The sequence below is a fragment of the Mesoplodon mirus genome (assembly GCF_964341445.2).
Source record: "Mesoplodon mirus genome assembly, contig: HAP1_SCAFFOLD_1990, whole genome shotgun sequence".
NCBI classification, from domain to species: Eukaryota; Metazoa; Chordata; class Mammalia; order Artiodactyla; family Ziphiidae; genus Mesoplodon; species Mesoplodon mirus.
Genome location: NW_028294406.1, coordinates 27,785 through 50,439, shown reverse-complemented (window position 1 = coordinate 50,439; position 22,655 = coordinate 27,785). Strand labels below are relative to the sequence as shown.

Sequence of the window (22,655 nt, the reverse complement as noted above, 5' to 3'; positions counted from 1 at the left end):
TACAAACAACAAATGCTGGAGAGGGTGTGAAGAAAGGGAACCCTCTTGCACTGCTGGTGGGAATGTAAACTGATACAGTCACTATGGAGAACAGTATGGAGGTTCCTTAAAAACTAAAAATAGAATTACCATATGACCCAGCAATCCCACTACTGGGCATATACCCAGAGACAACCATAATTCAAAAAGACATATGCACCCCAATGTTCAATGCAGCATTATTCACAATAGCTAGGTCATGGAAGCAACCTAAGGTCATGGAAGCAACCTTTCATCAACAGATGAAAGGACAAAGAAGATGTGGTATGTATATACAATGGAATATTACTCAGAGATAAAAAAGAATGAAATTGGGTCATTTGTAGAGACATGGATGGACCTAGAGACTGTCATACGGAGTGAAGTAAGTCAGAAAGAGAAAAACAAATATTGTATATTAATGCATATATGTGGAATCTAGAAAAATGGTACAGATGAACCGGTTTGCAAGGCAGAAATAGAGACACAGATGTAGAGAACAAACGTATGGACACCAAGGGGGGAAAGCGGGTCAGGGTGGGGGTCGCTGGTGGTGAGATGAATTGGAAGATTGGGATTGACATATATATACTAATATGTATAAAACAGATAACTAATAAGAACATGCTGTATAAAAAATAAATTTGAAAAATTCAAAAATAAATAAAAATAATAAATAAATTAGTTAATTAAAATTTAAAAAAAAGAATGAGGTTGGAAGACTGTCAAAACAGTACACAGATCGCACACTCAAGCCCCAGAAGATGGGGAAGTGGCTTAAGTCTCCCACTTCGGATGACATCTCCCTGCGTCACAAGTCTCAGTCCGACTGGGCTGGCTTTGGCAAAGGGACGGAGCTGGATCAGGAGCCACTGCTGCCATATCTGGATCAAGTTGCAGTTTTGGTCTATCATCCAACACCTAGCCAGACTCGCCTAGCAGCTCAGCTGAGAGGAACAAAATAGGATAACTCAAAGTATAGGCCTCACACAGCATCAGCCTAAAGGTGTTTATGACCCTGGAAGAAATGGATCAGAAAAAAGGATCCGGGGGACTTCCCTGGTGGTGCACTGGCTAAAGACTCCGCATTCCCAATGCAGGGGACCCGGGTTCATTCCCTGGTCATGGAACTAGATCCCACACGCATGACACAACTAAGAGTTTGCATGCCACAACTAAGGAGCCCAGCGGCTGCAACTAAGACCCGGCGCAACCAAAAAAAATCAATCAATAAAATAAAACAAATATTAAATATAAGATCTGGGAGTGTGTGATCTGTATGATGGACTTTGCTTATGAGAACCCGGTTTGATTTCTGCTGTGTATGCAGATCACCTGGGCTGTACAGATGACTGGCTGATGAGATCCTTCACGTGCCCCTCCTGCATGGAGACAGTTGATGCAGCACTGCTTTTGTCCTACGAGACTAACTGAGCCAGTGTCTCTCACCTGACTTCAACAGAACCATCATTTTTGGTGGTTTTGATCTTTTGTCATTGAGCTCAAAGAGCCGGGGATTAAGAATTAAGATCATGCATGAAAGTTTCCTAAAAATTCCTGAACGGCTGCAGATGTTGGGGAAAATTACATGATAGTTTAGAAATTTAGGGGGAAAAATAGGATGCTATTTTTATGTAAAGCCTTCACCCAGGGTTTAAAAATATAATTGTATTTAGATCTTGTTATTGCTCCAGTACATAGGATTTGTGTAAAGTGTTACAGCACCTATATATCTTTCAATTGTGTGTCGAAGATTAAGATAAAGATAGTGGTTGTTTTTCCTACATGAGATAACTTTCTGCTTCCCCCTACCCAAATTCTTTCCTGAAGTTGCTGGCATTAGGGTCAAGGTTTTATTTAAAGTTACATTTTATAACACTGGCACACAAAAAAAGTAGTTTTAAGCTTGTTTGCATCATTCTTTTTCTTTAGAATAAACATAGAGCATTTATTTTTTACTTTATAGGAACTCCACAAGTTAAGGTCCTATTGTTCTTTTGCTGTGATTGTTGTTACTATTGATGTTGCTGTTTTCTGTCTTTGCTGGTTCTTTCTAATCTACTATTTGTTGTTATTGGCATACGATCATCTCAGGGTCACAAGATGGCTGCTGTAAAACCAAGTATATTCTAACAAAACAAGGAGGAAGCAGAAAAAGAGTCCAAATGGTCATTTTCCTAATGCATATTTATCTTTTTTCAGAGAAAAATATCATTCTCATAAGCACAATAACAGCCTTCCCCTAATTACTCATTTGCCAAAAGAGATTGATATGACCATCCATAAGACAATTTATGGCAAAGAGGGATATGATAATGATTGCCTCAGCCTAACAAGGATTTATCCACTAAAGCTGAATGCTTCACTCCTCAAAGAAATCAACACTTTTCTACATACAAATCACAAGTGTCTTGAAGGGTTCTTCATAAGTGCATTATTGAAAAATTTAGTATGTCATAAGCACTTAAGGATTTGACATTCAACTGTAGTAGTTTCCATGTTGGTTAATTTTCTTACAAGTCCCATGGTGAGTTTGAGAAAAACTGAAAGAATTAGAGTATCAGGTTCTATTAAATTCTTACATGTATCTTGCTTAAGTTTTTGTTCATTAATTTATATCCAACTACATAAAGCAAATTTGGAGGAAAAAATAATAAATAAATAAATAAATAAATAAATAAATAAGATTGAGGTCTCCAAATATTTTCATAGGAAGATGTCCACCATATATTAAATTATAAACCAGAATGTCTAAATACTATACTATTAAATCACATGTACAATCAGTTCTGTATATCCAACGGTTCCATATCCTGCAGATATGGAAGGCCGACAATACTAAACCATTTTCCATACGGGACTTGAGCATCCGAGGATTTTGGTATCCATGAGGAGTCCTAAAACCAATCCCCTGCAGATACCAAGGGACCATTGTATATGCTTATATCTGGATTTTTTTATGTCTCAAAAAATATGTGCTAAATTATTACTGGTCGTAAACTCTGAGTAGGGTGCAAAATTGCCTTCCACTTCATACATTTCTCTGACTGCATTTTTTGCATTCAGCTTACATTAACTTACATTACTACTGTAAACAGAACAATTTAAACATGGTCTGCCTCTTGGGGTTGGCAACTCACCTGCAGATGTGGTAGCCAGTCCTGTTTAAACCATGGGTACAGTGGACACCAATAAGTCTGTCTATAAAACAGGGAATATGGAATTAAGTAAGTGAAGTAGATACACTAAAAACAAGTTATACAATTTTCTGAAGAGTAGCCATTATTAGTTACCACAACACAACCACTATCCTGAAAAGGAAAATCTCTGAAGAAAAGTGTGTTTTTGCAGGAACGTACTATAAAGAATTAACTACTATAAAGTCAAAATTCATTGTCTCTGGGAAATTTTGCATAGCCTCCAATCAGATGCAATAGTGTGGAATGGAGAATGTCCATCAGGAACTGATTTGACTAAAGAAAAAGGGAGTGGAAAAAAAAAACAGGCTATCAGAAGAATAGAATTTGTTTTTGAGTGAAAGAATGGAATGCCTTCACTTTTAATGATCAATATTAAAAGGACAAACAGTTTCTGAAGGGCTCTTGGGGTCCCAAAGCACTTCCATTCCTTCTCTCATTCACTGTTCCTCACACGTCACGGGTCTATGTGCCTGTGCAGTTCTCGGGTAAGTAGCACCGTGCTTATTTCACAATGAAAAAGTAAGGCTTGAGATGTAAGCCCAAGCTGCACAGCAGGCAAACAGAAAAAAGACTAGAATCGAGTCTCAGATTTTTCCAACTATGCCACAGTATTTCGTGGTCCAGCACTTAAAAAAATTATATGAGAAATTAAATAAAAAACCAACAACATGTAGTTGATCTCTGCAAAAGGTATGTCTGTGACTAGGTGGTGTCTGGCATTCGTCATCTCCTGCCTGGATTACTACCACCCTACAATTCTAACAATCTCTTCTATTTCAACTGATCCTCCACATGGAAGATGTTACCTTCCTAAAATAGAAACTTGGCTGGATTGCTCTGTTGCTTAAATATCTTCACTTAGCACAGAATAAAGCCCAAGTTTTTAGCACAGCATTGAGAAATCTTTATAAACAAATATCAGTCTGTCTCTCCAACTGAATGATAAGTTCAAACTATGACTTACAAGGACCTACATCCTCCACCACCCTCCTTTCCCCTGCCAGCCTCCCTGATCCCATTCTCTATTGCCCTTCCCTCACTCACTTTCCCCTGTCCAGACACACTGGCCTCCTCACTATTCCTCAAACATGCCAAGTACATTTGTGCCTCAGGGACTTTGCACCTACTATTACTTCTGCTTCAGAACACACCCTCCCAACCCATCTCCACTCTTCCAGATATCCAATGGCTTTTTTCTTACTTCAAGGCTCTGCTCAATCAACATCATAATAGAGGGGACTTCCCTGATCACCTACCACATTCCCTCACCTCTTCATCTTGTTTTGTTACTCTCCAAAGCATTTACCACCACTTGACACTCCATATATTTACTTATTTATTCATCTCTCTCCTGCACTAGAATGTAAAGTACGTAAGGGCAAGAACTTTGTTCTGTTCCTACCGCCTCGAACAGTGCCTTCAACTTAGAAGGTGTTATATAAATATTTGCTGAAAAGGAATGTATGAATTCCTTGCTCATTCACACTACCCTTTAGTCACACAAGAGGCTGCCCTTCCAGAGCACAAGTTTAAGCCCTGTGCCTTTGGTATCTGTTCCCAATACCTGGGCTGTCCTTTCCTCATTCTGGCAAAATCCTCTTCCACAAAGCTGAGTTGGGTAAGGTTTAGGGTTAGGGTTAGGGATAGGGTTAGGGTTAGGGTTAGAAAACGGGTAAGGTTTAGGGTACAGGTGAGGGTACGAAAACGTGTTAGGGTTAGGGTATTTGTTAGGGCACTGGTTAGTGTTCGTGTACGGGTTAGGATTAGGGTATGGGTTAGGGTAAGGGTTAGGGTTAGGGTTAGCGTTAGGTTTAGGGTTAGGGTCAGGTTTAGCGAACGGGTAAGGTTTAGGGTACAGGTGAGGGTACGAAAATGTGTTAGGGTTAGGGTACATGTTAGGGCATGGGTTAGTGTTAGTGTACGGGTTAGGATTAGGGTTAGGGTTAGGGTAAGGGTTAGGGTTAGGGTTAGGGTTAGGTTTAGGGTTAGGGTTAGGGTTAGTGAATGGGTAACATTTAGGGTACAGGTGAGGGTACGAAAACGTGTTAGGGTAAGGGTTCATGTTAGGGCACAGGTTAGTGTTCATTAGGGATTAGGGTATGGGTTAGGATTAGGGTATGTGTTAGGGTAAGGGTTAGGGTTAGGGTTAGGGTTAGGTTAAGGGTTTTCGTTAGGTTTAGGGTTAGGGTTAGGGTTAGGGAACGGGTACGGTTTAGGGTACAGCTTACGCTATGACAATGGGTTTGGGTAAGGGTACATGTTAGGGTATGTGTTAGTGTTAGTGTATGGGTTAGGATTATTAGTAAAGCAGCTGGAATGGCAAACACGAACAGCAGAAGTGGAAAAACGAGGTGCGCTTTAGAATCTTTTCCCAATCACACGGTGTACCATACTCTGGTTTACCCATGCATGTTTTAGGTGTAGGAACATTCCCTTAAACCTGGAGAGTTGGGACCCATGGAACGGATATCATGCAGTATTGCTTTAAAGGGTCTGCATTTGCTCTCCCAACCTCACCAATCCTCTAAGCCCCAAGTGTCCAGCCTTATGTCTCATCCAGCTCTGGGTGTAGACGTGGTCAATCCAGGTTGCATCACAGCCCCTGAATGAATTTTGTAAGAATTTCTCACTCTTTCGCTGTCTTTGTGTTTTGTTTTTGAAATTTACTTTTATAATCGAGTTTAGCTGGTTTTCACTGCTGTGTTTATGCTGCTCTACATACACTTGATACCCTTACGGAGACATATAAATACATAGGTTTTAAGATTCTTACTAGTCAAATATATTCCTCTTCAGTGAATAGGGGGTGTTGTGTCCAGTTCATTGAGCATGGATTAGGTCTTGTCTATTACATATTTGGTATATGGAATGGTATCTGTGTTAATTTCAAACTCTGGTTTTACGCATCACCCCACGTCACCTTTCCACTTAAGCAGGCATAAGTGTGTTTTCTAAATGTGTAACTCTGTTCTCTTTTTAAATTCAGTTCATGTGTAGCCATGTTTACATTCCCTCTATAAGTGATATCTTATGATAAGTTTCTTTTTCTGTGTGACTTATTTCACTTAGAATCATCGTACCTAAATCCACTCATTATGCTGCTACTGGCCTTATGACATTGATTTTATGGCTGAGTGACATTCCATCGTATATAAGTACCACAACTTCTTTATCCATTTTTCTTTTCTGGGATATTTAAAGTGTACTGAAGCTGAGGTTCTTGTAAACAGAGCAGCCCTAAACTTTGTGGTGGCCGTGTCTTGTGCATTTTTAGTTTTCCCAATATATACGCCCATGAGTGGAAGTGTGCTATGCTCTGTAGCTCTGTTTTAGAAAGCAACATACAGTTCTCCAGAGTGGCTGTTGGCAATTTACATCCTGCCCTTCAGTGTAACAAGGCTCCCTCTTCTCCATGGCCTGTCCTGCAGTTGTGGTTTTTACACTACTTTCGGATGGCCCTTTTGACTGGAGGGAAGTGACACTTCTATGTAGTGGGGATTAGCATTTCCTGATTGCTTGGTTGGCCAAAAAGGGCATATGCGTTTTTTTCCAGAATATATTCAGGAAAAAATGCATACGCCCTTTTTGGCCAAGTGCAACATTGTCGAAGTTCTCCTGCTTTTCATGTGCTTTAAAGGCAACTCCAATCTACCTCTCGAAATCTGTTTCCTGCAATTCTGCCTTGCTTTCAAATCCTCTTCATTGCCTTACCTTAATATATTTTTGGATGATAGTTGTCCTTTATAACTCTGCAGGTTTGTGAATTGCTGTGCCCCTGATCTCCATTTTTCAACTCGTTTTTGTGTGAGCTGGCTGCAAAACCACAGGATTGCTTCAGGACCTATTCTGGTTCTGGGGCGGCAGGCTGAGCCTTTGGGACATTCTTCTTCCTGACGGGAAATTAGAGTGACATGTGCCCGTACAAACACCTACATCTAGTCTCTCATTGGTTCCCCCTCTTCCCTTTCACCCTCCACACAATTTGCAATCTGTGTGAAACAGGAGGTTAAAGGCGTTGACTCTCCAAGTGGGGAGATTGATAGTAAGGCGGCTATAATGGGGAACACAAGCACCAGGAGAGGAAAAATGAGGTTTGTTTTAGAAACCTTTCCCGATCACACAGTGCCCATCCTCTGGGTTTCCCATGCATGTTTTAGCTGTAGTAAGATTCCCTTAAACCTGGAGAGTTGGGACCCATGGAATGGGTGGCACGCATTATGACTTTAAAGGCTCTGCCTTTGCTCACCCAAACTCACCAATCCTCTCAGCCCCAAGTGTCCACCCTTATGTCTCATCCAGCTGTGGGTGTAGATGGGGACAATCCAGGTTGCATCAGAGACCCTGAATGAATTATGTAAGAATTTCTCTCTCTTTCGCTGTTTTTGTGTTTTGTTTTTGAAATTCATTTTTATAAAGGTGTTGAGCTGATTTTCACTGCCGTGTTTATGCCACTCTAGACACACTTGATTCCCTTATGGAGACATATCAATACATATGTTTTAAGATTCTTACTAGTCAAATATACTCCTCTGCGGTGAATAGGGGGTGTTGAGTCCAGTTCACTGAGCAAGAAGTAGGTCATGTCTATTATATATTTGGTTTATGGAATGGTATCTGTGCTAATTTAAAACTCTGGTTTTATGCATCACCCTACCTCACCTTTCCCCTTAAGAAGGCATAAGTGTGTTTTCTAAATGTGTGACTCTGTTCTGCTTTGTAATTCAGTTCATGTGTAGCCATGTGTACATTTCCTCTCTGAGTGATATCTTATGATAAGTTTCTTTTTCTGTGTGACTTATTTCACTTAGAATCATCGTACCTAAATCCACCCATTATGCTGCTACTGGCCATATGACATTGATTTCATGGCTGGGTGATAGTCCATTGTACATAAGTAGCCCAATTTCTTTATACATTTTCCCTTTCCTGGGATATTTAAGGTGTTCCGAAGTCGAGGTTCTTGTAAACAGAGCAGCCCTAAACTTTGGGGTGGCTGTGTCTTGTTGATTTTTAGTTTCCCAAGATATACGGCCCTGAGTGGAAGTGCCCTAGGCTCTGTAATTCTGTTTTTTAGATGTTTTAGGAAACACCATACACTTATGCAGAGTGGCTGTTGATAATTCACATCCCGCCCATCAGCCTAACAAAGTTCACTATTCTCCATGGCCTGTCCTGCCTTTCTGGTTTTTACACTTTTATCGGATAGCCCTTTTGAACGTTGGGAAGTGAAACTTCTTTGTAGTGCGGATTTGCATGGCCCGCTTGCTTGGTTGGCCCAAAACAGCATATGCGATTTTTCCTGAATATATTCAGGAAAAAACGCATATGCCCTTTTTGGCTAACTGCATCATTTTCGAAGTTCTGACACTTTTCATGTGCTTTAAAGGCGACTCTAATCTACCTCTTGAAACCTTTTTCTTGCAATTCTGCCTTGTTTCATATCCTCTTCGTTACCTTACCTCAATATATTTTTGGACGTTAGTTATCACTTATAACTCTGCAGGTTTGTGAATTGCACTGCCCCTGAACTCCATTTTTCAACTCGCTTTTTTTGTGAGCTGGCTGCAAAACCGCAGGATTGCTTCAGGCCCTATTCTGGTTCCAGGGAGGCAGGCTGAGCCTTTGGTTAATTCTTCTTGCTGATGGGAAATTATAGTGACATGTGCTTGTCGAAACTCCTACAGCTAGTCTCTCATTGGTTGCCCCTCTTCCCGTTCATCCTCCACACAAATTGCAAACTGTGTGAAACAGGAGGTTAAAGGTGCTGTTTCTCCACGTGGGGAGATTGTTAGTAACGTGGCTGGAATGGCGAACCCGAGCACCAGGAGATCAAAAATGAGGTACATTTTAGACACCTTTCCTGATCACACGGTGTACAGTCCTCTGGGTTTCCCATGCATGTTGTCGCTGTAGGAAGATTTCCTTGAACCTGCAGATTTGAGACCCATGGAATGGGTACCAGGCAGTATTACTTTAAAAGGTCTGCATTTCCTCACCAATATCTCTTAGCGTGAATTGTTTCCAGCCTTATATCTCATCCTGCTGTGGGTCTAGATGTGTTCAATCCATGTTGCATCATAGCCCTTGAATAAAAGTTGTAAGAATTCTTCTCTGTCTCACTGTCTTTTATTTTTTTAAATTTATTATTATATTGGTTACAGCTGATTTTCAAATCTCTGTTTTTTGCTGCTGTACATCCACTTGATTCACGCACTGAGAGACATCAATAAATTCTTTTTCAGATTCTTACCAGTCGTATATGTTATTTTCCAGTGAGTTGAGTGTGCTGAGTGCAGTTCTTTGAGGTACCGTGTAGGCCTTGTCAATTATCAATTTGGTACTTGGAACGGTATCTTTGCTAATTTCAACCTCCTGGATAATGCCTCATCCCTCCCGACCTTTCCTCTTTAGCAGCCTTATGTGTGCTTTCTACATATTTGACTATGTTTCTGTTTTGTAATTTGTTTCATGTGTAGACATTTTTGATTCCACCTTTAAGTGACATCTCATGATATGTGTCTTTTTCTTTCTGACTTATGTCACTTAGAATGATCGTATGTAACTCCTCTGGAGTTGTTGCAACTGGCCTTATTTCATTGATTTCCAGCTGAGTAATATTCCACTCTACATAAGTACCACATCTCTTTTATCCATTTTATCCTTCCAGGGACGTTTAGGTTATATCCAAGTCGAGGCTCTTTTTAACAGAGAGGTGGTAAACGTTGGGGTGCCTGTGTCCTGTCGATTTTTGTTTTTCCCAAGATATACGCCCATGAGTGCAAGTGCCCTATGCTCTGTAGCTCATTTTTTAGATGTTTTAGTAAACACAATGCACTTCTCCAGAGTGGCCATTGGCAATTTATATTTCTACTATCGGCCTCACAGGGCTCCCTTTTCTCCTCGCCCTGTCCTGCATTTCTGGTGTTTACACTTTATGAGGATGGCTCTTCTCACTGATGTGAAGTGACACATTTTGTAGTATTGATTTCCAGTGCCCACCTCTTTGGTTGGCTAAAAAGGGTGTATGCCCTTTTCTTGAATCTATTCAGAAAAAACGCTTACACCCTCTTTGGCCAGCTGCATCGTTGGTGATGTTCAACTCCTTTTCTTGTGCTTTAATGGTGAGTCCTTTCTACCTCTTCAAATCCATTCCCTGCCATTCTCCCTTGCTTACAAGTCCTTTTTGGTGACTTACCTCGAGACATTTGTCGACGATAGATATTTTCAACTCTGCAGTTTCGTGAATTTTAGTGCCCCTGAGTTCCATTTTTCAACTAGTGTTTTTGGAAACTGGCCACAAAACAGTGGGATTTCCTCAAGCCCTATTCTGTCTCCATGGGCAATCCTAGCCTTTGGTGAATTCGTCTTCCTGATTGGAAATTAGTGACATGTGCCTGTCTGAACACCTAGGACTTGTGTCTCATTGTTTCTCATCCTTCCGCTTCATCCTCTGGACAAATTCCAAACTGTGCGCAACAGGATGTTGATGGTGCTGACATCCCCAAGTGGGCAGATTGTTAGGAAAGATGCTGGAGGGGTGTACCTGAGCACCAGGAGATGAGGAGATGAGGTGTCTTTTCCAAACTCTTCCCGATCAAACGGTGTACCATCCTCTGCGTGTGACAGGCATGTTTTAGCAGTAGGAAGGGTCCCGTGCATGTAAGGAGAACACCAGGGATTTTTCCAAATCAGTGCCTCCCAGAACCCCAAACTGGGGAATTTTTAAGCTACGGCTACATGTATGTTCATTAAGGGCCTTGGGAAGTAGGCAGAGTCCGAACTTTAGATGATTGAAGTCTTCAGGGTCAGAAGCGCTCACCATCGGCTTCCCTTAGGTTACATTTTATCTGTCGTTGATAGATGATGTCGATAAAAAAATATCTATTCTTTTTCAGATTATTTCCCCTTATAGGTTATTGCAAAATATTCAGTGTAGTTCCCTGTGCTATACAGTAGTTCCTTGTTGATGATCTATTTTATACATAGCAGTGTTTATGTGTTAATACCAAACTGTTAATTTATCCCTCCTCCCACCTTTCCCCTTTGGTAATAATAAATTATAAGATTTTATACTTCTCAGAAATGGAGGAGCTGAAAGAGAGGTATCATTTTCAATGGAAAAGCATTCAAAACAAGATTGAAGCTTCAGCCAGGATTATTAGATGTACATCCTTGGACAGAAGTCACTTCATTTTTCTAATGTTGACCTGACAAATAAGACAAACGTCTTCACTGAACTTGCTTATATTAAAGTGATGGAAATAACAAATGAAAGTCTTAGAAACATCTTATTTTACTGGAGCCTTATACACTGCTTTATGTTAATTACAGTTTGGCTCACACATCTGTTCATTGAAGTTACAATGTTCTCAATTTCTGTTACTGATCCTCCAGAGTGGGCCCCAACAAGGGTCCCCCTGCCCAGTGTCATTGGAGCCAACAGATCGAGACTGAGTTTGGCTCAGAAGCAAAGGAGTCTTTATATTTTGATCAGAGAATGGAGAGGTGAGAGCGTGTGCTCCCCCACGGGCTGTGGGCTGGGCTGCTGTGTAGGGATCCTGGCAGCGTCAGCAGGAGGGAGGGGACGGAGCTCTTGAGGGCCAGGTTGGCTGGAGCTCAGGCTCTATGTCATGGAGTCTGCATTGGGCCCCGCGAGCTGAGGTGTTGACCCAGCCATTCTGCACTAGGAAATCGGGTCTGAAGTGCCGGGTGTGGGACATCTGCATGCGGAATCCTAGGAGCAAGTGAAATTAGACAAAGCACAAAGGAAAAAAGGTTAGACATTATTTTATTGCCCAGATTCTATTTTTATCTCTCAGGAATGTTTAATGGGCTTTGCCGGTGACAAACACCTCCTCTGCCTTTTGTCCCATTCCTCATTCTTGGGGTGCTGAGGGTGCAGACCCCTCTTCTGTAACTGCTTCGTGCTGAGTTGGGAGTCCTCATACCCGGGAGGGAGGGGCAGAACTTCTCCCCAGCATCCTCCAGGTGAGGTTGATTGTCCCCAGGCCTCCTACCTCACTGCTCGTCCGCCTGAGCACCAGCATTGGAAGTGTCATAGATTCTAATAACCTTTAAGGGTCCACGAAAGAGATGCGCAGAGACACTGGGGGGGGGCCTGTTTTACCCCGCCCCACATTTGTTTGGCCACCTTAGGCTGACGGTTTCTGCCAGCCTAGATGCTCTGACCAGTAATCTGCGCTTTCTTCAATTAGGTCCCTGAATTAACGTACAAACAGCACCAGGTGTCAGAGCCCTGCCCGCTCAACTCCCAGACAGTCCAGGGTCGTTGTTGATCCAGGACTATGATGGCCACTGAGTCAACGGCCTTTTGAAGTAGCCAGGAGTCCAGCCGGTCTTACTGGCCGCTGTCACCGCGGTTTCTGTAGGCTTTTCTATGGTGAAAGCGTGATATACGGTTCCCCCGCCAAGCTTATTAGCTCCCTTCTGGGAGCAGTAAGTCCTGCAAGCAGTAGTCTGCTCTTTCGGGGCACACTCTTGTTGTTTTCTGAGAGAAACTTCAGGTCAAGTGATGGTCACACGAGTCGTCATGGGGGCCCGTTGGCCCCGTTTGTCTCTCTGGAGGTTGGAGTTGGAGGGCCTCCTCACTCGAGGTCAGTGTGTCCACGGAGCGACCCCTGCAACTTCAGGGCATGATGGGTGGTTAGGATCACCACGTGGGGTCCTTTTCCCTTAGGAGGGAGCTGGCCTTGCGGGCTGCTGATTTCCAGGTTTTTAGATACCCCAGTATCCTGGCCTGATGGGGCGGTGTGCAAAGCCCTTGGTGACCATAGTTTGTCCTACCTGAAGGACATTCTTGCGTTGCTCCATTTCAAGTGGTCCCAGTTTTTGCACTGATGCTCCAAGGGCGAGTCAACTTTGACCGGGAATGTAAATGTCAAAGGGTTTAGCTAAATTAGGGAGTTCCTGGGCAAGGGTCTGAAGTGGCTGCTCTTTCCATTCTTGGAAGTCTGCTTCTGGATTCAATTCAAAAGGATCATCATCTTTTCATGTCAGTGTTTCATATAGATGTCCAGCTATTAGACTGTAGTTAGGGATCCAGATGCAGCAAACCTTGGCCTCCCCAGGAACCCCTAAGCTGTCTTCTAGTTTTAGAAGAGGTAAGGCTGCAAATGGCTTCTTCCCTTTCCTGGGATGGGCTTCTCCGAACATCTGTGAGAATGAAGCCCAGGCAGGTCACCTTAGCCTGGGACATTTGAGCCTTTTTCTTGGACACCTTCTATCCTTTCTTGGCTAGGGAGTTCAGAGTCGTGCTTAGTAGGGCTGGTGATCAGAATGTCATCTGCATATTGAAGGAGGGTTCCCCTTTACAGAGGTAGAACTTTCAGGTCTTTAGATAACGTTTCCCCAATGATGTTGTGGGGAGTTTTGAACCGTTGGGGCAGGACGGCCCAGCAGTATTGCTTTTGTTGCATGTTGTGTCCTGCCACTCACAAGCCAAAAATTCTTGTGACTCTGGGACGAATGGAATACAAAAGAAGGCATCACTAAAGTCTAATACAGAATGCCATGTCCTGGTGGATGGTAGAATGACCAGCAGGGTGTAGGAAATAGGAGCTACTGGATGTATATCCTCGCTGGCTTCACTGACTGTCCTGACATCCTTTACCAGGTCTCCAGCAGCCCACGGGGCTCTCATGGTCAGGACAAAAGCAGGATATTGAGCTCACCTGGGCGGGTCACCCCCCATCCCTGTAGCCCCCGGGGCTCTCGTGGTAAAGTCCCTCCCAGGTTATGGAGCTCACCTGTGCAGCTACCCAGGAGCCCATGGGGCTCTCATAGTCAGGATTTCCAAGGATACAGAGCTCCCCTGGACACGTACACTGGCAGGGCTAGGCACACAGGAACCGTGCACAAAGCCCACATTGCAGAGAACCCCCAGCTCACCTGTCGCTCACAGCTGACACAGAGCACCTCAGAGCAGGACTTGAACTAACAAAGAGCAGCTCTGACAGGTCTGTGACCCTGGGTATCACTCTGTGTCCTCTCTCCGCCTGGTCTTCCAGACACTTCCACTGCAGCCAGGGCACCAAGCCTCTGTCTCCACACACCATCACTCCTCTCCCTGACTCCTGGGTTCCTCTCATTAAGAGAGGGTCTTCTTGAAGTTGTTTCCCACTCATGGGCCAGATAAAATTATTAGAAAGCAAGCTGGAGCGTAAGCCCCTTGTCTATCTTGATTCTCAGGAGCCCACACCTGTTCCTTGGACCTGGCCTGTTCAGCAAGGTCAATTTTCTGCAACTGGGAGCACCTAAGGGGTGATGACTGGCTGTCTTGGGCAGCCTGACACTGCCTGGCAGCCCTCCCCAGGTGTGCCTGGGTTGAGGTCAACATAAACACCGCTCCAGGCAGCAAGAGCCCCTGCAGCTGTGCCTGACACCATATTCTCTGCCCAGTCAGCAGTCTCGTGGCTCTGCTGGTGGGAGGGAGTGAGAGGCCACGGCTTTGTGGGTGGCCCTGTGTGAGTGGGGCTCTGCCGGACATTCTGCAGGAGTTGTCAGGCTGCCACCTGCTCAAGAAGAGGATGTGTCACCCATACCTTCTGCTGGAATTTCTCCCCGGGCAGAGGTGAGGAAGGAAAAAAGCAGTGGGGGCCGGGACAGGAGGGGTATCTCAGGCAGGGAAATGGAAAGCGCGCCCGGGACCAGGACTATCCTGGCTGGCCTGCAGACACCAAGTCGGCCTGCGTGCTTTCGCTGGTGTGGCTCCACGGCCCTTCCTCTAGGCTTTCATGTCCTTGTATGTATTCCGGCGTTTTACCTGGGAAGGGTGGGAACAGTTCAGCAGCAGCTGGCCTGGGGCTCAGCTCACGTTTACTCACAGATGCCTCGTCACGGTCCCCCAGCTTTGCAATGAGGACGCTCCTTGCGGGGGGCCTGCTGGCTGAATGGGAGATGATTCCCCACCTCTGACCAAATTCAGGAAAGTGTACCACTGGAGCTAGTGCCCTGATAGGGATTTCCTCTGTATAACTGGTGGGTTCAGGTTTTTTTTTTTTTTTTTGGTTCAAGTTAGATTTTATTTCTCTTTTATGTATTTATAGATATAAGCATGGAAATAATTCATTCATATAAATACATCTGTGAAGGGAACAACTTTTTTCTGTTTTATTTTTAAAAATTTTGAAATTTAATTTTATTTATGTTTTTATACAGCAGGTTATTATGAGTTATCTATTTTATGCATATACATGTATACAGGTCAATCCCAATCTCCCAACTCATCCCACCACCACCACCCCATGGCTTCCCCCACTTGGTGTCCATACTTTTGTTCGCTACCTCGCTGTCTCTATATCTGCCCTGCAAACCGGTTCATCTGTACCATTTTTCTAGGTTCCACATATATGCATTAATATACAATATTTGTTTTTCTCTTTCTGACTTACTTCACTCTGTATGACAGTCTCTAGATCCATCGACGTCTCTACAAATGACCCAGTTTCATTCCTTTTTATGGCTGAGTAATATTCCATTTTATATATGTACCCCATCTTTATCCATTCGTCTGTCTGTGGGCATTTAGGTTGCTTCCATTACCTGGCTATTGTAAATAGTGCTGCAATGAACATTGTGGTGAATGTGTCTTTTTGATTTATGGTTTTCTCTGGGTATATGCCCAGAAGTGGGATTGCTGGATCATATGGTAATTCTATTTTTAGATTTTTTAGGAACCTCCATACTGTTCTCCATAGTGACTATCAACTTTCATTCCCACCAATAGTGGAAGAGGGTTCCTTTTGTCCACACCCTCCCCAGAATTTGTTGTTTGTAGATTTTCTGATGATGCCGATTCTAACAGGTGTGAGGTGATACCTCATTGTAGTTTTGATTTGCATTTCTCTAATAATTAGTGATGTTGAGCAGCTTTTCATGTGCGTCTTGGCCATCTCTGTGTCTTCTTTGAAGAAACGTCTATTTAGATCTTCTGCCCATTTTTGTATTGGGCTGTTTGTTTTTTTTAATATTAAGCTGCATGAGCTGTTTATATATATTGGAGATTAAACCTCTGTCCATTGATTCGTTTGCAAATATTTTCGCCCATTCTGAGGGTTGCCTTTTTCCATTCCCGTTTTTTTAACAAAAAAAGAAAGAAAGAAAAAGAAGCAGAACACTAATGTGCGTAAAATATGCCTTTTGAAACTGTCGTTTTGAAATATGGACGTCTTTTGAATTTTTTGGTCGATATAAGACCGCAGGATTTGTTTTCAGGGCAGGTGTCATTTACAGGCCTGCAATGATTTTGAATATCAAGTGACCATTAGCGCTGGGATGAAAGCTGCTGTTGTGTGAAACGGCCACAAGGTGGCAGCAGTTCTCCGTTACCAAATCTGGTTACTAGGACAACAGAGCCTCAATGGAAGTCGTGTTCTAGCTTGTCATTTAGAATGGAATGTGCCAGGAGAAAGCCCCTTAAGTTTGTCTCACTACTTGTTCGCTTTTTAAATTTAATTTTTTTATTTTTTATCACAGCAAGTTTGATTACAATGTTTGGCTTGTTGTAGGTGTGCAAGATGTGGTTCTTTTACACATATACATATGTCTGTTCTTCCTTGGATCCTTTTCCCATGTACGTTATGACAGAATGTTCAGTAGTCTTCTCTTGGTATTCCGTAGGTCTTTGGTGATTATATATTTCACCTGTATTTGTATATGTCTGTTAACCCCAATATCCTAATGTATCCAATCCTCACACCTTTCCATTGGTTAACCATAAGTTGTTTAATGAATCTGTGATTGCCCTTCTCTGTGGAAATATCTTCACTGGTATCAATTTTTAGGTAACACCTATAAGTGATATCATACGATATTTGTCTTTCTCTTTCTGACTTACTATAAGTCACGTGATTACCTCTAGACTCATCTATGATGCTGCAAATGGCATTGTGTCCTTTTTTTCCTTGGCTAATATTCTGTCCGTACATGTAGCACTTCTTCTTTGTCCACTCATCTGTTGATGGACTTTTTGGTTGCTTCCATGTCATGGCTATTGTAATGCAGCGGCAATGCACATTTGCCTGCCTGTGTCTTTCCAATTCTGTCTTCTTAGGTTATAGGCCCAGGAGTGGGACTGCTGGATTATATGGTAGCAAAATGTTTACCTTGTAGAGGCACCTCCATTCTGTTCTCATCAGTGGCTCTTACCAGGTTTCATCCCACTTAAAGTTGAGGGTATGCACTTCTCCACAACACCTTCAGCATTTTTCCTTTGTAGTTTTTTTGCTGATGTTTGTTCTGACTAGTGTCACCTGATACCACTTTGTGGTTGGATTTGCATGCGTCTCATAATCCCTTGAAATTGAGCTTTCTGACATATCCTTTTTTTCTTCAAACTGTGAGTACATCTTACCTCTTCAAATTGTTTTCATGAAGTATATGTGACATTTAGAAATATTTTGGCATTACCTCCCTTAAGACATTTTGAGGGCAGGTTTCATTTACAGCTCTCCAGTACTGGTGCATATGAAGTGACCCTTAGCGCAGGTTTTAAAGGAGCTGTTGCAGGTAACGGCCAGAGGGCGACAGCATTTCTGCTTTTCCCAATCTGGTAACTAGGGAAACAGACCATCCTGACAGTGGTGTTCCTCGGTTATATATTAGAGTGGAATGTGCCCCCGAAAGCTGATGTCTCCTTACTTACATTTGTTTTATAAATTGAATTTATATTTTTTTTTATTGGAGTGATATTCCATTTTGTACATGGACCATTTCTTCTTTGTGCATTCCTCTGTTGATGGAGATTTTCGTAGCTTCCAAGTGTTGGCTATGGTAAATATTGCTGGAGTGCAGGATTGCCAGCCTGTGTCTTTTTTTTTTTTTCCTGCGGTATGTGGACCTCTCACTGCCGTGGACCCTCCCATTGCAGAGCACAGGCTCCGGACGCTCAGGCCCAGTAGCCATTGCTCACGGGACCAGCTGCTCCACGGCATGTGGGATCTTCCCCACCTGGGGCATGAACCCGTGTTCCCTGCATTGGCAGGCGGAATCTCATCCACTGAGCCACCAGTGAAGCCCAGCCTGTGTCTTTTTTTTTTTTTTTTTTTGCGGTATGTGGGCCTCTCACTGTTTTGACCTCTGACATTGCGGAGCACAGGCTCCGGACGCGCAGGCTCAGCAGCCATGGTTCATAGGCCTAGCCGCTCCGCGGCATGTGGGATCTTCCAGGACTGGGGCACGAACCCATGTCCCCTGCATTGGCAGGTGGACTCTCAACCACTGCGCCACCAGGGAAGCCCCAGCCTGTGTCTTTTTGATTCTCATCCCCTCAAGCGATAGGCCCAGCAGTGGGTATGCCTGATTGAATGGTTGCTCAGTATTTACCTTTACAAGGCACCTCATTTTTGTTTTCATTACTGGCTCTTACCATGTCCCACGTTGAACCAATTTTGGCATTTCTCCAAAACCCCTTCAGCATTTATTGTTTGCAGAATTTTTTGATGGCCATTCTGACTGGTGTGAGCTGATAGGTTTTTGTAATTTGGACTTGCATATCTTTAATTATTCCTAATGTTCAGCATTTTTCCATGCCTTTTTAAATTTCTGGTACAGAAAAACAGAAAAAACCGGAGAGTACAATTAACCTCTTGAAATTGTCTTCTTGGATGGTTGCCCTCTTTTGAAATTTTTGGTCAATTTTCGACCCCAGGATTGTTTTTGAGGGCAGGTGTCATTTACAGGCTGCAATGAGTGTGAATATTTAGTGACCATTAGCACTGGGTTGAAAGCTGCTGTTGTGGGAAACGGCCACAAGGCGGCAGCATTTCTCCATTCCCAAATCTGGTTACTAGGGCAGCAGAGCCTTTCTGGGACGAATGGAATACAGAAGAAGGCATCACTGAAGTCTAATACAGAATACCATGTCCTGGTGGATGGTAGAATGACCAGCAGGGTGTAGGAATTAGGAACTACTGGATGTATATCCTCGGTGGCTTCACTGACTGTCCTGAAATCCTTTACCAGGTTCCCAACAGCCCTCGGGTCTCTCGTGGTCAGGGCAATCCAAGGATATGGAGCTCACCTGGGCAGGCCTACCCCTTCCCCGCAGACCATGCGGTTCTCACGGTCAGGCACCTCCCAGGATATGGGGCTCACCTGGGTAGGTCTCCAACAGCCCACGGGGCTCTCATGGTCAGGCCACTCCCAGGTTATGGAGCTCACCTGTGCAACTACCCAGCAGCTCATGAGGCTCTCGTGGTCAGGCCCCTCCCAGGATATGGAGCTCCTCTGGGCAGATACCCCGGCAGGGCTGGGCACACAGGAACCGTACACATAGCCCTCATTGCAGAGCACCCCAGATCACCCCAGATCACCTGTCACTCAGAGCTGACACAGAGCACCTCAGAGTAGGTCTTGAAGTAACAAACAGCAGCTGCGACAGATCTGTGACCCTGGGCATCACTCTGTGTGGCTTCCCTCTGCCTGGTTTTCCTGAGACATCCAGGGCACCAGGTCTCTGTCTCCACCCATCACCCCTCCTCTCCCTGAGTCCTGGATTCCTCTCATTAGGAGAGGGTCTTCTTGAAGTTGTCTCCCACTCATGGGACAGATAAAATGATTAGAAAACAAGCCAGAGCTGCAGCCCCTTGCGTATCCTGACTCTCAGGAGCCTACACCTGTTCCTTGGACCCGGCCGGTTCAGTGAGGTCCATTTTCTGCAGTGTGAGTCCCTGAGGGGTGAGGATTGGCTGACCTGGGCAGCCTGTCCCTGCCGGCCAGCCCTCCCCAGGTGTGCCTGGGTTGAGGTCAATATAAACAACGCACCAGTCAGCAAGAGCCCCTGCAGCTGTGCCTGACACCATATTCTCTGCCCCGTCAGCAGTCTCGGGGCTGTGCTGGTGGGAGGCAGTGAGGGGCCACGGCTTTGTGGGTGGCCCAGTGTGAGTGGGGCTCTGCTGAACTTTCTGCAGGAGTTGTCAGGCTGCCACCTGCTCAAGAAGAGGATGTGTCACCCATACCTTCTGCTGGAATTTCTCCCCGGGCAGAGGTGAGGAAGGAAAAAAGCAGTGGGGGCCGGGACACGAGGGGTGTCTCAGGCAGGGAAATGAAAAGATTCCAGAAGAGTGCCCGGGGCCAGGACCATCCTGGCTGGCCTGCAGGCACCAGGTCGGCCTGTGTGATGGCGCTGGTGTGGCACCACGGCCCTTCCTCTAGGCTTTCAACTCCTTGTACATATTCAGGTGTTTTACCTGGGAAGGGTGGGAACAGTTCAGCAGCAGCTGGCCTGGGGCTCAGCTCACGTTTACTCACAGACGCCTCCGCACGGTCCCCCAGCTTTGCAATGAAGACGCTCCTTGCAGGGGGGTTGCTGGCTGCATGTGAGATGATTCCCCACCTCTTGCCAACTTCAGAATTGTTTACCGCTGGAGCAAGTGCCCTGATAGAGTTTTCCTCTGTGTAACTGGTGGGTTCTGTTTTTTTTTTTTTTTTTTTCTTTTTTGGTTCAAGTTAGATTTTATTCCTCTTTTATGTATTTATAGATATAGATTTTAGTATGTGTGATTAGTCTGTTCATATTTCCTGTTTCTTCCTGGTTCAGTGTTGATTGTCCCTTTCTGAGAATTTGTCCATTTCTTCTAGGTTGCCTATTTCATTGGCATATAGATACTTGTAGTAGTCTCTTATAATCCTTTGTATTTCTGTGGTGTCCATTGTAACTCCTCCTTTTTCATTTCTAATTTTATTGATTTGAGCCCTCTTCCTTTTTTTCTTGATGAGTTTGGTGAAAGGTTTATCAATTTTTTATCTTTTCAAAGAACCAGCTTTGAGTTTCATTGATCTTTTCTATTGTTTTCTTCATCTGTATTTCATTTATTTCTGCTCTGATCTTTATGATTTCTTTCTTCCTACTAACTTTGGGTTTTGTTTGTTCCTCTTTCTCTAGTTGCTTTAGGTGTGACATTAGGTTGTTTGAGATTTTTATTGTTTCCTGACGTAAGCTTGTATTGCTATAAACTTCCCTCTTAAAACTGCTTTTGCTTTGTTCCATAGGTTTTGGATCATCATGTTTTCATTTTCATTTGTCTCTAGGTATTTTTTAATTTCCTCCTTGATTTCTTCACTGATCCTTTGTTTGTTTAGTAACATACTGTTTAGCCTCCACATGTTTGTGTTTTTCACAGTTTTTTTCTTGTAGTTGATTTCTAATCTCATAGTGTTGTAGTTGGAAAAGACACTTGATATGATTTCAATTTTCTTTAATTTACCAAGGCTTGAGTTGTGGTCCAAGATGAGATCTATCTGGGGGAATGCTCCATGTGCACTTGAGAAGAAAGTGTATTCTGCAGCTTTTGGGTGGAATGTTCTATAAATATTAGTTAAATTCATCTGGTGAAATGTGTCATTTAAAGCCTGTGTTTCCTCATTGATTTTCGGCCTGAATGATTTGTCCATTGTTGTAAGTGGGGTGATAAAGTACCACAATATTGTTACTGTTGATTTCCCCTTTTAAGTCTGTTAGAATTTGTGTTATATATTGAGGGGCTCCTATGTTGGGTGCATATATATTTATAATTGTTATATCTTCTTCTTGGATTGATCTCTTGATCATTATGTAGTGCCCTTCCTTATCTCTTGTAACAGTCTTTATTTTAAAGTCTATTTTGTCTGATATGAGTACGGCTATCCAGTTTTCTTTTGATTTTCATTTGCATGGAATACCTTTTTCTATCCCCTCACTTTCAGATTTTATGTGTCCCTAAATCTGAAGCAGGTCTTTGGTAGACAGCATATATACGGGTCTTGTTTTTGTATCCAATCATCCAGTCTATGTCTTTTGGTTGGAGCATTGAATCCATTTACATTTAAGGTAATTGTTGACATATATGTTCTTACTGCCATTTTATTAATTATTTTGGATTTGCTTCTGGAGGTCCTTTTTCTTCCCTTCCTCTTTTGTTCTCTTCTCATGTGATTTGATGACTATTTTTAGTGTTCTGTTTTGGGTTGCTTTTTCTTTTTTTGGTGTGTGTTTATCTATTGTAATTTTTTGGTTTGCAGTTCCCATGAGGTTTTGACATAGCAGTCTATATATATTTATATACAAGGTTGGTTTAATTTTTGCTCTCTTAATTTGAAATACATTTCCAATTTACTGCATTTGTACTCTCCTCATGGTTGCTTGTTTTGATATCATATTTCTGTGTGCATGTTTTCCTACTTTTACTGTATGTTTGCCTTTACCAGTGAGCGTTCCTATTTGTGATTTTAGAGTTTCTAGTTGTAGCCTCATTTTTTTTTTTTTTTTTTTTTTTTTTACCAACTAAAGAAGTTCCTTCAGCATTTGTTGTAAGGCTGGTTTGGTAGTGCTGAATTCTCTGACATTTTGCTTCTCTGTAAATCTTCTGATTTCCCCATCGAATCTGAATGAGAGCCTTGCTGGGTAGCATATTCTTGGCTGTAGGTTTTCCCCTTTCATCA

General features: G+C 43.2%; 1 pseudogene across 1 annotated transcript; it reads left to right on the top strand.

Annotated features, from left to right (window-relative positions):
- Nucleotides 1-319: 319 nt before the first annotated feature.
- LOC309798170 (RING finger protein 11-like) lies at nt 320-1,465 on the top strand (annotated as a pseudogene). Its single transcript has 2 exons — nt 320-1,071; nt 1,286-1,465. The product of its transcript is annotated as an RING finger protein 11-like (transcript).
- Nucleotides 1,466-22,655: the final 21,190 nt, after the last annotated feature.